The following is a 17495-nucleotide window of genomic DNA, read 5'->3' on the forward strand; positions in this document are numbered from 1 at the left end:
TCAAATGGTACTTCTATTTTGAGCGTTTTGAAGAACATCCATATTGCTTTCCACAATGGTTGAACTAATTTACATTCCTACCAGCAAATATCCTCACCAACATTTGTTGTTGTTTGTCTTTTGGATGATGGTGATCCTTACTGGGGTGAGGTGATATCTCATTGTGGTTTTAATTTGCATTTCTCTGATGACTAGCGATGTGGAGGATCTTTTCATGTGTCTGTTGGCCATCAGAATTTCTTCCTTGGAGAACTGTCTGTTCAACTCCTCTGCCCATTTTTTAATTGGATTATTTGCTTTTTGTTTGTTGAGGTGCGTGAGCTCTTTATATATTTTGGATGTCATCCCTTTATCGGATCTGTCATTTCTGAATATATTCTCCCATACTGTAGGGTACCTTTTTGTTCTATTGATGGCGTCCTTTGCTGTACAGAAGCTTTTCAGCTTGATATAGTCCCACTTGTTCATTTTTGCTTTTGTTTCCCTTGTCCAGGGAGACATGTTCATGAAGAAGTCACTCATGTTTATGTCCAAGCGATTTTTGCCTATGTTTTTTTCTAAGAGTTTTATGGTTTCATGACTTACATTCAGGTCTTTGATCTGTTTAGAATTTACTTTTGTGTATGGGGTTAGACGATGATCCAGTTACATTCTCTTATACGTAGCTGTCCAGTTTTGCCAGCACCATCTGTTGAAGAACCTGTCATTTCCCCATTGTATGTCTATGGCTCCTTTATCATATATTAATTGACCATATATGTTTGGGTTAATGTCTGGAGTCTCTATTCTGTTCCACTGGTCTGTGGCTCTGTGCCACTACCAAATTGTCTTGATTACTGTGGCTTTGTAGTAGAGCTTGAAGTTGGGGAGCGAGATCCCCCCCCACTTTATACTTCCTTCTCAGGATTGCTTTGGCTATTCATGGTCACTGGTGTTTCCATATGAATTTTTGAACTATTTGTTCTGGTTCATTTTAAGAATGTTGTAGGTAATTTGATAGGGATTGCATCAAATCTGTATATTGTTTTGGGCAGGATGGCCATTTTGATGATACTAATTCTTCCTAGCCAAGAGCATGGGATGAGTTTCCATTTGCTAGTGTCCTCTTTAATTTCTCTTAAGAGTGTCTTATAGTTTTCAGGGTATAGGTCTTTCCCTTCCTTGGTTAGGTTTATTCCTAAGTATTTTATTCTTTTTGATGCAATTGTGAATGGAACTGTTTTCCTGATTTCTCTATTAGTTTATTGTTAGTGTATAGGAAAGTCACAGATTTCTGTATATCAATTTTGTATCCTACAACTTCGTTGAATTCTGATATTAGTTTTAGTAGTTTTGGAGTGGAGTCTTAAGGGTTTTTTAAGTACGCTATCATGTCATCTGCAAATAGTGACAGTATGACTTCTCCTTTTCCAATCTGGCTTCCTTGTATTTCTTTGTTTTGTCTAATTGCCATGGCTAGGGCCTTCAGTACTATGTTGAATAACAGTGGGCAGAGTAGTCATCCCTGTCTTGTTCCCGATCTTAGAGGAAAAGCTTTCAGCTCGCTGTTCAGTATGATGTTGGCTGTGGGTTTATCATATATGGCCTTTATTATGTTGAGGTACTTGCCCTCTATATACATTTTGTTGAGAGTTTTTATCATGAATGGATGTTGAATTTTGTCAAATGCTTTTTCAGTGTCTATGGAGATGATCATGTGATTTTTGTCCTTCTTTTTGTTGATGTAGTGGATGATATTGATGGATTTTTTAATATTGTACCATCCTTACATCCCTGAGATGAATCCCACTTGGTTGTGGTGTATGATCCTCTTGATGTATTTTTTAATTCGGTTTGCTAATATTTTGTGGAGTATTTTTGCATCTACAGTCATCAGGGATATTGGTCTGTAGTTTTCTTTTTTTGTGGGGTTTTTGTCTGGTTTTGGTATTAGGGTGATGCTGGCTTCATAGAATGAGTTTGGGAGTATTGCCTCCTCTTCTATTTCTTGGAAAATTTTAAGGAGAATGGTAATTATGTCTTCTCTGTACATCTGATAAAATTCTGGGGAGCAAGATCCCCCCCAAATCCATCTTGCCTGGAGGTTTTGCTCTTGGGTAGTTTTTTGATTACCGATTAATTTTATTCCTGGTAATTGGTCTGTCTAGATTTTATTTTTCTTCCATGGTCAGTCTAGGAAGATTGTATTTTTCTAGGAAGTTGTCCATTTCTTCTAGGTTTTCCATCTTGTAAGCATATAGGTTTTCATAGTATTCTCTAATAATTCTTTGTATTTCTATGGGGTCCGTCATGATTTTTCCTTTCTCATTTCTAATTCTGTTGATGTGTGTTGATTATCTTTTTCTCTTAATAAGTCTGGCTAGGGGTTTATCTATTTTGTTTATTTTCTCAAATAACCAGCTCTTGCTTTCATTGATTTTTTTCTACTGTTTTATTCTTCTCAATTTTATTTATTTCTTCTCTGATCTTTATTATGTCCCTCCTTCTGCTGACTTTAGGCCTCATTTGTTCTTCTTTTTCCAATTTCAATAAATGTGACTTTTAGATTATTCATTTGGGATTGTTCTTCCTTCTTTAAATAGGCCTGGGTTGCTATATATTTTCCTCTTAGATCTGCCTTCACCACATCCCACAGAAGTTGGGGCTTTGTGCTGTTGTTGTCATTTGTTTCCATATATTGCTTGATCTCTATTTTAATTTGGTCATTGATCCATTGATTATTTAGGAGCATGTTGTTAAGCCTCCATGTGTTTGTGAGCCTTTTTGCTTTGTTTATACACTTTATTTCTAGTTTTATACCTTTGTGGTCTGAGAAGTTGGTTGGTAGAATTTCAATCTTTTGGAATTTACTGAGGCTCTTTTTGTGGCCTAGTATGTGGTCTATTCTGGAGAATGTTCCATGTGCACTTGAGAAGAATGTGTATCCTGTTGCTTTTGGGTGTAGAGTTCTATAGATGTCTATTAGGTCCATCTGTTCTAGTGTGTTGTTCAGTGCCTCTTTGTCTTTACTTATTTTCTGTCTGGTGGATCTGTCCTTTGGAGTTAGTGGTATGCTGAAGTCTTCTAAAATGGATGCATTGCATTTTGTTTCCTCCTTTAATTCTGTTATTAGTTGTTTCACATATCTTGGTGCTCCTGTATTGGGTGCATACATATTTATAATGGTTACATTCTCTTGTTGGACTGACCCCTTTATCATTATGTAATGTCCTTCTTTATCTGTTGTTACTTTCTTTGTTTTGAAGTCTATTTTGTCTGATACCAGTACTCCAACACTTGCTTTTTTCTCCCTATTGTTTGCATGATATACCTTTTTCCATCCTTTGACTTTTAATCTGTGTATGTCTTTGGGTTTGAGGTGAGTCTCTTCTAAGCAGCATATAGATTGGTTTTGCTTTTTCATCCATTCTATTGCTCTCTGTGTTTTGATTGGTGCATTCAGTCCATTTGCATTTAGGGTGATTATTGAAAGATATGTACTTATTGCCATTGCAGGCTTTAGATTCATGGTTACCAAAGGTTCAAGGTTAGCTTCCTTTCTATCTAACTGTCTAACTTAACTCTTTTATTAAGCTTATTTTAAACACAGTCTAATGATTCTTTATTTCCCTCCCTTCTTATTCCTCCCCCTCCATTCTTTATATGTTAGGTGTTTTATTCTGTACTCTTTTGTGTTTCCTTTGACTGCTTTTCTGAGTAGTTGATTTTATTTTTTGCCTTTAGTTAGTATTTTGTTGGTCTCCTTTCTTTGCTGTGATTTTATTTTCTCTGGTGACATCTATTTAGCCTTAGTAGTGCTTCCATCTAGAGCAGTCCCTTAAAATATCCTGTAGAGGTGGTTTGTGGGAGGCAAATTCCCTCAACTTTTGTTGTCTGGGAATTGATTAATCCCTCCTTCATATTTAAATGATAATCATGCTGGATACAGTATTCTTCATTCTAGGCACTTTTCTTTCATTGCATTAAATATATCATGCCATTCTCTTCTGTCCCCAAGGTTTCTGTTGAGAAGTCTGATGATAGCCTGATGGGTTTTCCTTTGTAGGTGACCTTTTTTCTCTCTCTGGCGGCCTTTAATACTCTGTCCTTGTCCTTGATCTTGGCCATTTTAATTATTATGTGTCTTGGTGTTGTCCTCCTTGGGTCCCTTGTGTTGGGACTTCTGTGTGCTTCTGTGTTCTGAGCAACTATTTCCTCCCCCAGTTTGGGGAATTTTTCAGCAATTATTTCTTCAAAGACACATTGTATCCCTTTTTCTCTCTCTTCTTCTTCTTCTTCTGTCCTGTAATGCAGATATTGTTCCATTTGAACTGGTCACACAGTTCTCTTAATATTCTTTCATTCCTGGAGATCCTTTTATCTCTCTGTGTCAGCTTCTCTGCATTCCTCTTCTCTGATTTCTAGTCGATTAATGGTCTCTTGCATCTCATCCATTCTGCTTTGAAGTCCTTCCAGAGATTGTTTTATTTCTGTATTCTCCCTCCCAAGTTTATCCGTTAGCTCTTGCATTTTTCTCTGCAGCTCCATCAGCATGGTTATGACCTTTATTTTGAATTTTTTTTCAGGAAGATTGGTTAAATCTATCTCCCCAGGTTCCCTCTCAGGGGATGTCTGTGTGATTCTGATCTGGATCAAATTCTTCTGCCTTTTCATGATGATAGAGATAGTTGTGGACTATTGTCACATGTGTTAGCTGGGATAACAAAGTCCCTTCCCGTTTGCCTGTCGCCTTCCTCTCCTGCAAGAGTGGCGACCCTTAGCAGCCTGTGCTGGGCAGCTGCACACTGATGGGGTCTCTGGGTCTGGCCCGAGTGGCTGTGAGGGAGGCTCTGTACAGCTGCTGTGGGTGTGGCCAGTCTCAGGCTGCTGCTCCGCTATGGTGGGGCTGCGCCAGAGGGGGAAGAGGCGGGAGGTTGTTTATCACTGTGAGGGGCCTCAGAGCTGTGCTGCAGCCCAGGGGCTTAGAGCGCCTGGAGCTCCCCTGGCTTCCTAGCTGCTGGGCTGAGTGTGCTGGGGCACTTCCGTTCAGCTGTGAGGCTCCTGTCCCTTTAAGACTTTCAAAAGCACTCACTTTTCTTTTGTCCCAGGTGTGCCGGCTGTGGGAACTTGCTTGCAGGTTTCACTCTTCCATTTCCCTAGTATCCAGCACACCATGCACTGTGCGGATGACTAGGGCTGGGTATTTAGCAGTCCTGGGCTCCCACTCCCTCCCCACTCTGACTCCTCTCCTCCCACCGGGGAGCTGGGGTGTGGGGTGTGCTCCAGTCCCGCTGGGCCACAGCTTGTATCTTACCCCCTTTGTGAGGCTCTGGGTTCTCGCAGATGTAGATGTAGCCTGGCTGTTGTACTGTACCTTCTGGTCTCTCTTTTAGGAATAGTTGTATTTGTTGTAGTTTCAAAAATATATATTATTTTGGGAGGAGATTTCCGCTGCCCTACTCACACCGCCATCTTGGCTCCTCCTTCACCAGTGAATTTTATCAAACACTTAGTGAAGACCTAATACCCATCCTCCTTCAAGTTTTCCAAAATGTAGAAGCAGAGGGAATACTTCCAACCTCATTCTATGAGGCCAGCATCACTCTAATACCAAAACCAGGAAAAGATACCACAAAAAAAAGAAAATTACAGACCAATATTCCTGACAAACAGATGCAAAAGTACTCAACAAAATATCAGCAAACCACATTCAAAAATACATCAGATAGGCGGGAGCCAAGATGGCGGCGTGAGTAGAGCAGTGAAAATCTCCTCCCAAAAACACATAGAGCTATGAAAATATAACAAAGAAAAATCTTCCTAAAATAGAGACCACAGGACACAGGACAACATCCAGACCACATCCACACCTGCAAGAACCCAGCGCCTTGTGAAGGGGGTAAGATACAAGCCCCAGCCCGGCGGGACCCGAGCGCCCCTCCCCCCGGCTCCCGGAGGGTGGAGAGAAACCGGAGCAGATTTTTTTTTTTTTTTTTGGCGAGCGCTTTTTGGAAGCCTTAGAGGGACGGGCCCCCGTTGCTGGGGAGGCAGGGTGGCGGGACCGGTGAGGAGGTGCCTGGGAACGGCGCCGGAGGACAAAGAATATCCCGCGTTTCTCCCTGCGAGACCTGGGGGCGGGTGCCTGAGACCGGTGCCTGAGGACGGAGGAGGTCGCGCGTTTTTCCCCTTTTTTTTTTTTCTCTTTTTGGCGAGCGCTTTTTAGAAGCCTTGAAGGGACGGGGACCCCAGTGCTAGGGAGGCACGGTGGCGGGACTGGTGAGCGGGTGGCTGGGACCGGCGCCTGAGGACAAAGAATATCCCCCGTTTTTCCCTGCGGGACCGGTGGGCGGGTGCCTGAGACCGGCACTTGAGGACAGAGGAAATCGCGCGTTTTTCCCCTTTTTTTTTTCTCTTTTCTGCGAGTGCTTTTTGGAAGCCTAAAAGGGACAGGGACCCCAGTGCTAGGGAGGCAGGGCGGCGGGACTGGTGAGCGGGTGCCTGGGACCGGCACCTGAGGACAAAGAATATCCCACATTTTTCCCTGTGGGACCGGTGGGTGGGTGCCTGAGACCAGCACCTGAGGACGGAAGAAATCGCGCGTTTTTCCCCTTTTTTTTCTCTCTTTTTGCCGAGTGCTTTTTGGAAGCCTTGAAGGGACAGGGACCCCGGTGCTAGTGAGGCAGGGCGGCGGGACTGGTGAGCGGGTGCGTGGGACCAGTGCCTGAGGACAAAGAATATTGAGCGTTCCTTCCCTGCGGGACTGGTGGGTGGGTGCTTTTTGGAAGCCTTGAAAGGACAGGGACCCTGGTGCTAGGGAGACAGGGCAGCAGGACCAGTGAGCGGGTGCCTGGGACCGGCACCTGAGGACAAAAAAAAAAAAAAAAAAATCGCTTGTTTTTTCCTTTTTTTTCCTTTTTTTTTTCTCTTTCTTTCTGTTCCCTCTCTCATTGTTGCTGTTGTTGTTTTGGTTTGGAGAGTGCTTTTTGGAAATCTTAAAGGGGCAGGACAGGTCACTTAGACCAGAAGCAGGGAATCTGGGGATCTCTGGGCACTCTAACCCCCTGGGCAGCAGGGAGCACAGAGGCCCCTTACGGAGATAAATAGTCTCCTGGCTGCTCCCCCTCCAACGGGGCTCCACCATTTTGGAGGAACAGCCCCAGCCAGGCCAAGCCCACAGCAACAGTGGAGATAAACCCCAAAGCAACTGGGCAGGAAGCAGAAGCCCTGTCTGCACACAGCTGCCCAGCACAAGCCACTAGAGGTCGCTATTCTCCCAGGAAAAGGCTACAAACCAACAAGAAGGGAAGCTCTTCCAGCGGTCACTTGTACCAGCTCTGCAAACTATCTCTATCACCATGAAAAGGCAAAACTACAGGCAGACAAAGATCACAGAGACAACACCTGAGAAGGAGACAGACCTAACTAGTCCTCCTGTAAAAGAATTCAAAATAAAAATCATGAACATGCTGACAGAGATGCAGAAAAAAATGCAAGAGCAATGGGATGAGATGCAGAGAAAAATGCAAGAGCAGTGGGATGAGATGCAGAGAAAAATGCAAGAGCAGTGGGATGAAGTCCGGAAGGAGATCACAGATGTCAGGAAAGAGATCACAGAAGTGAAACAATCCCTGGAAGGATTTATAAGCAGAATGGATAAGATGCAAGAGGCCATTGAAGGAATAGAAGCCAGAGAACAGGAACGTATAGAAGCTGACATAGAGAGAGATAAAAGGATCTCCAGGAATGAAACAACACTAAGAGAAATATGTGACCAATACAAAAGGAAAAACATTCGTATTATAGGGATACCAGAAGAGGAAGAAAGAGGAAAAGGGATAGAAAGTGTCTTTGAAGAAATAATTGCTGAAAACTTCCCCAAACTGGGGGAGGAAATAATCGAACAGACCATGGAATTATACAGAACCCCCAACAGAAAGGATCCAAGGAGGACAACACCAAGACACATAATAATTAAAATGGCAAGGATCAAGGACAAGGAAAGAGTTTTAAAGGCAGCTAGAGAAAAAAAGGTCACCTATAAAGGAAAACCAATCAGGCTAACATCAGACTTCTCAACAGAAACCCTACAGGCCAGAAGAGAATGGCATGATATACTTAATGCAATGAAACAGAAGGGCCTTGAACCAAGGATACTGTATCCAGCAAGACTATCATTTAAATATGATGGTGGGATCAAACAATTCCCAGACAAGCAAAAGCTGAGGGAATTTGCTTCCCACAAACCACCTCTACAGGGCATCCTACAGGGACTGCTCTAGATGGGAGCACCCCTAAAAAGAGCACAGAACAAAACACACAACATATGAAGAATGGAGGAGGAGGAATAAGAAGGGAGAGAAGAAAAGACTCTCCAGACAGTGTATATAACAGCTCAATAAGCGAGCTAAGTTAGGCAGTAAGATACTAAAGAAGCTAACCTTGAACCTTTGGTAACCACGAATCTAAAGCCTGCAATGGCAATAAGTACATATCTTTCAATAGTCACCCTAAATGTAAATGGACTTAATGCACCAATCAAAAGACATAGAGTAATAGAATGGATAAAAAAGCAAGACCCATCTATATGCTGCTTACAAGAAACTCACCTAAAACCCAAAGATAAGCATAGACTAAAAGTCAAGGGATGGAAAAACATATTTCAGGCAAACAACAGTGAGAAGAAAGCAGGGGTTGCAGTACTAATATCAGACAAAATAGACTTCAAAACAAAGAAAGTAACAAGAGATAAAGAAGGCCACTACATAATGATAAAGGGCTTAGTCCAACAAGAGGATATAACCATTCTAAATATATATGCACCCAATACAGGAGCACCAGCATATGTGAAGCAAATACTAACAGAACTAAAGAGGGAAATAGACTGCAATGCATTCATTGTAGGAGACTTCAACACACCGCTCACCCCAAAGGATAGATCCACCGGGCAGAAAATAAGTAAAGACACACAGGCACTGAACAACACACTAGAACAGATGGACCTAATAGACATCTATAGAACTTTACATCCAAAAGCAACAGGATATACATTCTTCTCAAGTGCACATGGAACATTCTCCAGAATAGACCACATACTAGCTCACAAAAAGAGCCTCAGTAAATTCCACAATATTGAAATTCTACCAACCAATTTTTCAGACCACAAAGGTATGAAAGTAGAAATAAATTCTACAAAGAAAACAAAAAGGCTCACAAACACATGGAGGCTTAACAACATGCTACTAAATAATCAATGGATCAATGAACAAATCAAAATAGAGATCAAGGAATATATAGAAACAAATGACAACAACAACACTAAGCCCCAACTTCTGTGGGATGCAGCGAAAGCAGTCTTAAGAGGAAAGTATATAGCAATCCAGGCACACTTGAAGAAGGAAGAACAATCCCAAATGAATAGTCTAACATCACAATTATTAAAACTGGAAAAAGAAGAACAAATGAGGCCTAAAGTCAGCAGAAGGAGGGACATAATAAAGATCAGAGAAGAAATAAACAAAATTGAGAAGAATAAAACAATAGCAAAAATCAACGAAACCAAGAGCTGGTTCTTTGAGAAAATAAACAAAATAGATAAGCCTCTAGCCCAACTTATTAAGAGAAAAAGAGAGTCAACACAAATCAACATAATCAGAAATGAGAATGGAAAAATCACGACAGACTCCACAGAAATACAAAGAATTATTAAAGACTACTATGAAAACCTATATGCCAACAAGCTGGAAAACCTAGAAGAAATGGACAACTTCCTAGAAAAATACAACCTCCCAAGACTGACCAAGGAAGAAACACAAAAGTTAAACAAACCAATTACAAGCAAAGAAATTGAAACAGTAATCAAAAAACTACCCAAGAACAAAACCCCGGGGCCGGACGGATTTACCTCGGAATTTTATCAGACACACAGAGAAGACATAATACCCATTCTCCTTAAAGTGTTCCACAAAATAGAAGAAGAGGGAATACTCCCAAACTCATTCTATGAAGCCAACATCACCCTAATACCAAAACCAGGAAAAGACCCCACCAAAAAAGAAAATTACAGACCAATATCCCTGATGAATGTAGATGCAAAAATACTCAATAAAATATTAGCAAACAGAATTCAACAGTATATCAAAAGGATCATACACCATGACCAAGTGGGGTTCATCCCAGGGATGCAAGGATGGTACAACATTCGAAAATCCATCAACATCATCCACCACATCAACAAAAAGAAAGACAAAAACCACATGATCATCTCCATAGATGCTGAAAAAGCATTTGACAAAATTCAACATCCATTCATGATAAAAACTCTCAGCAAAATGGGAATAGAGGGCAAGTACCTCAACATAATAAAGGCCATATATGATAAACCCACAGCCAGCATTATACTGAACAGCGAGAAGCTGAAAGCATTTCCACTGAGATCGGGAACCAGACAGGGATGCCCACTCTCCCCACTGTTATTTAACATAGTACTGGAGGTCCTAGCCACGGCAATCAGACAAAACAAAGAAATACAAGGAATCCAGATTGGTAAAGAAGAAGTTAAACTGTCACTATTTGCAGATGATATGATACTGTACATAAAAAACCCTAAAGACTCCACTCCAAAACTACTAGAACTGATATCGGAATACAGCAAAGTTGCAGGATACAAAATCAACACACAGAAATCTGTAGCTTTCCTATACACTAACAACGAATCAATAGAAAGAGAAATCAGGAAAACAATTCCATTCACCATTGCATCAAAAAGAATAAAATACCTAGGAATAAACCTAACCAAGGAAGTGAAAGACTTATACTCTGAAAACTACAAGTCACTCTTAAGAGAAATTAAAGGGGACACTAATAAATGGAAACTCATCCCACGCTCATGGCTAGGAAGAATTAATATCGTCAAAATGGCCATCCTGCCGAAAGCAATATACAAATTTGATGCAATCCCTCTCAAATTACCAGCAACATTCTTCAATGAATTGGAACAAATAATTCAAAAATTCATATGGAAACACCAAAGACCCCGAATAGCCAAAGCAATCCTGAAAAAGAAGAATAAAGTAGGGGGGATCTCACTCCCCAACTTCAAGCTCTACTACAAAGCCATAGTAATCAAGACAATTTGGTACTGGCACAAGAACAGAGCCACAGACCAGTGGAACAGATTAGAGACCCCAGAAATTAACCCAAACATATATGGTCAATTAGTATTTGATAAAGGAGCCATGGACATACAATGGCAAAATGACAGTCTCTTCAACAGATGGTGCTGGCAAAACTGGACAGCTACATGTAGGAGAATGAAACTGGACCATTGTCTAACCCCATATACAAAGGTAAACTCAAAATGGATCAAAGACCTGAATGTAAGTCACGAAACCATTAAACTCTTGGAAAAAAACATAGGCAAAAACCTCTTAGACATAAACATGAGTGATCTCTTCTTGAACATATCTCCCCGGGCAGGGAAAACAACAGCAAAAATGAGCAAGTGGGACTACATTAAGCTGAAAAGCTTCTGTACAGCGAAAGACACCATCAATAGAACAAAAAGGAACCCTACAGTATGGGAGAATATATTTGAAAATGACAGATCTGATAAAGGCTTGACGTCCAGAATATATAAAGAGCTCACACGCCTCAACAAACAAAAAACAAATAACCCAATTAAAAAATGGGCAGAGGAACTGAACAGACAGTTCTCCAAAAAAGAAATACAGATGGCCAAGAGACACATGAAAAGATGCTCCGCATCGCTAATTATCAGAGAAATGCAAATTAAAACTACAATGAGGTATCACCTCACACCAGTAAGGATAGCTGCCATCCAAAAGACAAACAACAACAAATGTTGGCGAGGCTGTGGAGAAAGGGGAACCCTCCTACACTGCTGGTGGGAATGTAAATTAGTTCAACCATTGTGGAAAGCAGTATGGAGGTGCATCAAAATGCTCAAAACAGACCTACCATTTGACCCAGGAATTCCACTCCTAGGAATTTACCCTAAGAACGCAGCAATCAAGTTTGAGAAAGACAGATGCACTCCTATGTTTATCGCAGCACTATTTACAATAGCCAAGAATTGGAAGCAACCTAAATGTCCATCTGTAGATGAATGGATAAAGAAGATGTGGTACATATACACAATGGAATACTACTCAGCCATAAGAAGTGGAAAAATCCAACCATTTGCAGCAACATGGATGGAGCTGGAGAGTATTATGCTCAGTGAAATAAGCCAAGCGGAGAAAGAGAAATACCAAATGATTTCACTCATCTGAGGAGTATAGGAACAAAGGAAAAACTGAAGGAACAAAACAGCAGCAGAATTACAGAACCCAAAAATGGACTAACAGGTACCAAAGGGAAAGGAACTGGGGAGAATGGGTGGGCAGGGAGGGATAAGGGGGGGGAAGAAGAAGGGGGGTATTAAGATTAGCATGCATGGGGGGGAGGGAGAAAGGGGAGGGTGGGCTGCACAACACAGAGAGGACAAGTAGTGACTCTACCACATTTTGCTAAGCTGATGGACAGTAACCGTAATGTGGTTGTTAGGGGGGACCTGATATAGGGGAGAGCATAGTAAACATAGTATTCTTCAGGTAAGTGTAGATTAAAAATTTAAAAAAAAAAAAAAGAAAGAAAGAAAGAAAAGGGGGATTACTCCTTAACAGGATAAAACTATTGGTAAATCAAAGATCAACGCATGCTTTAAATATCCTTAATGTTGATCACTTAAAGGGTGTCAGATGATCAGCTATGGAGGTACTCTTTTCTGATAGTATTCCTTTCTCTTAATTAAAAAAAAAAAAAAAAAAAGCAGTTACTGTGTGCTGACCTCCAATGAGTTCTGCACAGTGGTATAGAGGGCATGTCAAAGTGTGGGCAAAGGGTCTGTTTGTTTCTACGCAGAAGATCAAGGCCTAGCTTGGATACCCAGAAAATGAACTAAGATACGATATGAGGAGGAGCTTCCGGCATCAGCACTCTCTGGAGGACTCGTGCCGGGGGATGATCATCAAAAAGCCTCCACAGGGATCCGGATGCTGCGGTTGTGGCTGCATCCAGCCCACCGTCTCCTGGACTTGCCATAAGAAGGAGGAGGGAGATGTCTAGGCTGGCATGTGCATACAGTGAGCCAACGAATTTGACTGGATCTGTACTGTTGGAACTCAACCAGGAGTTGGGAGGGGTGCAAGTTGTAGCACCCCAAAATCTCATGACTATAGACTATCTATGGTTAAAAGAACATATGGGATGTGAACAGATCCCAGAAATGGACTGCTTTAATTTGTCTGATGGTTCAAGTACAGTTGGAAAATATCCATCATATCATAGATAAATTTTCACAAATGCCTAGGGTGCCTAAATGGTTTTCTTGGCTTCACTGGAGATGGCTGGTAATTATAGATTTGCTTTGTTTATGTCACCGTATTCCTATTATGTTAATATGTGTGTGCAAATTAGTTAGTAGTTTAAAACCTATACATACTTAAGGTACTATACAAGAAGATATGTCAAAGAAATAATCAATCCTCCCAAGTTTCCTTCATTTGCTACATCTATAGCTTTTCTTCTTCCTTCCTAATTACAAACCTTAAATAGAATTCGTGCCTCATATCGAATTTACCGAGTATCATAATTCCTCCAGGTGGTAAAGATACCTCGAGACAAGTGCTGGGCATAGAAGCCACAGGGCATAAATCTGCAAAGAAGTAAAAAGCTAACCTTTGCAAACAATATGGCTTCTCTCTCACTTACCAACTTTACATTTCCCTGTATGGCCCCGGAAGATGACTGGTTAGCCAGAGACGGGTAAGATTCCTCAAGGGAGGAACAACCTAAGACAGGCACAGTCGCAGGGGGGCCATCAGGTGAGAATTTGGGGATCAACAGAGGTGAGGCTCAGAACCTCACCCTCCCTGCTTTGAGAGAAATCTTCTGCATCCGTGGATGTCTTGCTGCCCTTGTCTAGCCTGGATTAATACTTAGTCCATAGGCACACACCTGATCATCTGATCATCTACATTTGCCTTCTTACAGCACTAAACTATGTTTTCTACCTTTATCTTGCATCTACCTACCACTTCAGCATTTTATTAAAAATAAAAATAATAATAATAATAGGAGAAATGTGGGATCAACATATAAATCAAGTACAAAAATCAAATGAATATTCATATTTGACCTGATGGTTTATAGGTCATATTGCATGATCAAAACCGAAAGTTTCTGTGATGAATGCCCTTGTACTGTTCACCATGTAAGAATTTATTCACTCTGTAAGAATTCGTTCACCATGTAAGAACTTGTTCGTTATGCTTCAGAAGATTGGAGACTGACGAGAATTAGGCTTGAGATGGATTAATGATTGTACATTGAGCATTGACCCCCCTATACTGAATTTTATTGTTGTTAACAACCATTTGATCAATAAATATGAGAGATGCCCTCTCAAAAAAAAAAAAAAATACATCAAAAAGATTATCCATCATGATCAAATAGGATTTATTACAAGGATGCAAGGATGGTACAACATTCAACAATCCATCAACATCATCTACCACATCAACAAAAAGGACAAAAACCACATGATCATCTCCATAGATGCTGAAAAAGCATTCAACAAAATTCAACATCCACTCATGATAAAAACTCAACAAAAGGGTATAGAGGGCAAGTACCTTAACATAATAAAGGCCATATATGACAAACCCACAGTCAACATCATACTTAACAGCAAGAAGCTGAAAGCTTTCCCTTTAAGATTGGGAACAAGACTAGGATGCCCACTGTCCCCACTTTTATTCAACATAGTTTCGGAGGTCCTAGCCATGGCAATCAGACAACACAAAGAAATAAAAGATCCTTACTATCCTGACTGGTAAGGAAGAAGTTAAACTGACACTGTTTGCAGATGACATGATGTTTTACATAAAAAACCCTAAAGAATACATCCCAAAACTATTATAACTAATAATTGAATTCAGCAAAGTTGCAGGAATACAAAATTAATACACAGAAATCTGTTGCATTCCTATACACTAATGATCAACTAGCAGAAACAGAAATCAGGAAAGCAATTCCACTCAAAATGGAATCCAAAGGAATAAAATACCTAGGATGAAACCTAACCAAGTAAGTGAAAGACCTATACCCTGAAAAATACAAGACACTCATGAGAGAAATTAAAGAAAACACCAATAAATGGAAATACATCCTGTGCTCATGGATAGGAAGAATTAATATTGTCAAATGGCCATCCTGCCCAAAGCAATCTACAGATTCAACGCAATCCCTATGAAAATACCAACGGCATTTTTCAACAAACTAGAAGAAATAATTCTAAAATTCATATGGAATCACAAAAGACCCCGAATCACCAAAGCAATTCTGAGAAGGAAGAATAAAGCTGAGAGGATTATGCACCCAAACTTCGTGCTCTACTACAAAGCTACAGTAATCAAGACAATTTGGTACTGGCACAAGAACAGACACATAGATTAATGGAACAGAATTGAGTACCCAGATATAAACCCAATCATATATGGTCAATTAATACATGATAAAGGAGCCATGGATATACAATGGGGAAATGAAAGCCTCTTCAGCAACTGGTGTTGGAAAAATTGGACAGATTCATGTAAGAGAATGGAACTCGATTACTGTCTAACTCCATACAGAAAAGTAAACTCAAAATGGATCAAAGATCTGAATGTAAGTCATGAAACCATAAAACTCTTAGGAAAAAACATAGGCAAAAATCTCTTGAATATAAACATGAGCATCTTTTCCCGAACATATCTCCTCAGGCAAGGGAAACAAAAGCAAAAATAAACAAATGGGACTATATCAAACTAATAAGCATCTGTAGAGCGAATGATACCATCAATAGAACGAAAAGGAATCCTACAGTACAGATGAATATATTCGTAAGTGACATATCTGACAAGGGGTTAACATCCAAAATATATAAAGACCTCATATGCCTCAACACTCAAAAAGCAAATAACCTGTTCAAAAAATGGGCAGAGGATCTGAACAGACACTTCTCCAAAGAAGAAATTCAGATGGCCAACAGGCACATGAAAAGATGCTCAACATTGCTAATTATCAGGGAAATGCAAATTAAAACTACAATGAGATATCACCTCACACCAGTTAGGATGGCCAACATCCAAAAGACAAGGAAGAAGAAATGCTGGCAAGGATGCAGAGAAAGGGGAACCCTCCTACACTGCTGGTGGGAATGCAAATTAGTTCAACCATTGTGGAAAGCAATATGGATGGAAGTTCCTCAAAAAAATCTAAAAATAGAAATACCATTTGACCCAGGAATTCCACTCCTAGGAATTTACCAGAAGAAATCAAGATCCTTGTTTCAAAAGGACATATCACTGCACTATTTACAACAGCCAAGATATGGAAGCAACTTAAGTGTCCATCAATAGATGAATGGATAAGGAAGATGTGGTACATATACACAATGGAATATTATTCAGCCATAAGAAGAAAACAAATCCTACCATTTGCAACAACATGGATGGAGTTAGAGGGTATTATGCTCAGTGAAATAAGCCAGGTGGAGAAAGACAAGTATCAAATAATTTCACTCATCTGTGGAGTATAACAACAAAGCAAAACTTAAGAAACAAAACAGCAGCAGACTCACAGACTCCAAGAAGGGACTAGCAGTTACCAAAGGCGAGGGTTGGGGGAGGGTTGGTGGAGAACAACAGAGAAGGGAATTGATGGGCATTATGATTGGCATACATGATGTCAGGCGAGCGGTGGTCACAGGGAAGACAGTGTAGCACAGAGAACACAAGTAGTGACTCTGTGGCATTTTACTATGCTGATAGACAGTGACTGCAATGGGGTGTGGGGGGTCTTGATGCTATGGGTGATTGTAGTAACCACAATATTTTTCATGTGAAACCTTCATAAGAGTGTATATCAGTGATACCTTAATAAAAAAATAAAAATAAAAACCAAAAAGATGTATTCTTGGCTTAGAACTCCCTATCACCTGTAGGATAAAATCGAAGCTCATTTTGCCACTAGGTCCTTAAGCTCTAGCCCTGGTCCATCTTTCCAGTCATAATTTTTTTACTGTCCATATGTTCCCTGGGTTGTGGTCAAGCTGGACAGCTCTTTCTTTCCTCCAACATAGGTCTTGCTTTCTTACCTTTCTTTTCTTTTCTCTGCAAACTTTCTCATCATTCTGATATTTTAGGTCAAGTTCCACATCTTTCATTAAGCTTTTCCATATGTGAATTTTTTTCCCCTTGAATCAGTATTACTTTATGCTTATTTCTCTCTTATCACATTTTGCTCTATATTATAATGACTTGTGTACTGGCTTTTTCTTCCCCTGCACTAATCACATCTTTTTTTTTTACAAGTATAGAAAGTTTATAGCAACACCACTATAGATGATTTGACAGCTTAGCCCTTACTTACAAAGTGATTAACAACTATAAAATAAGTTACATTGTCATTGGTTT

This window comes from Manis javanica, chromosome 3 (assembly GCF_040802235.1).
Source record: "Manis javanica isolate MJ-LG chromosome 3, MJ_LKY, whole genome shotgun sequence".
NCBI classification, from domain to species: Eukaryota; Metazoa; Chordata; class Mammalia; order Pholidota; family Manidae; genus Manis; species Manis javanica.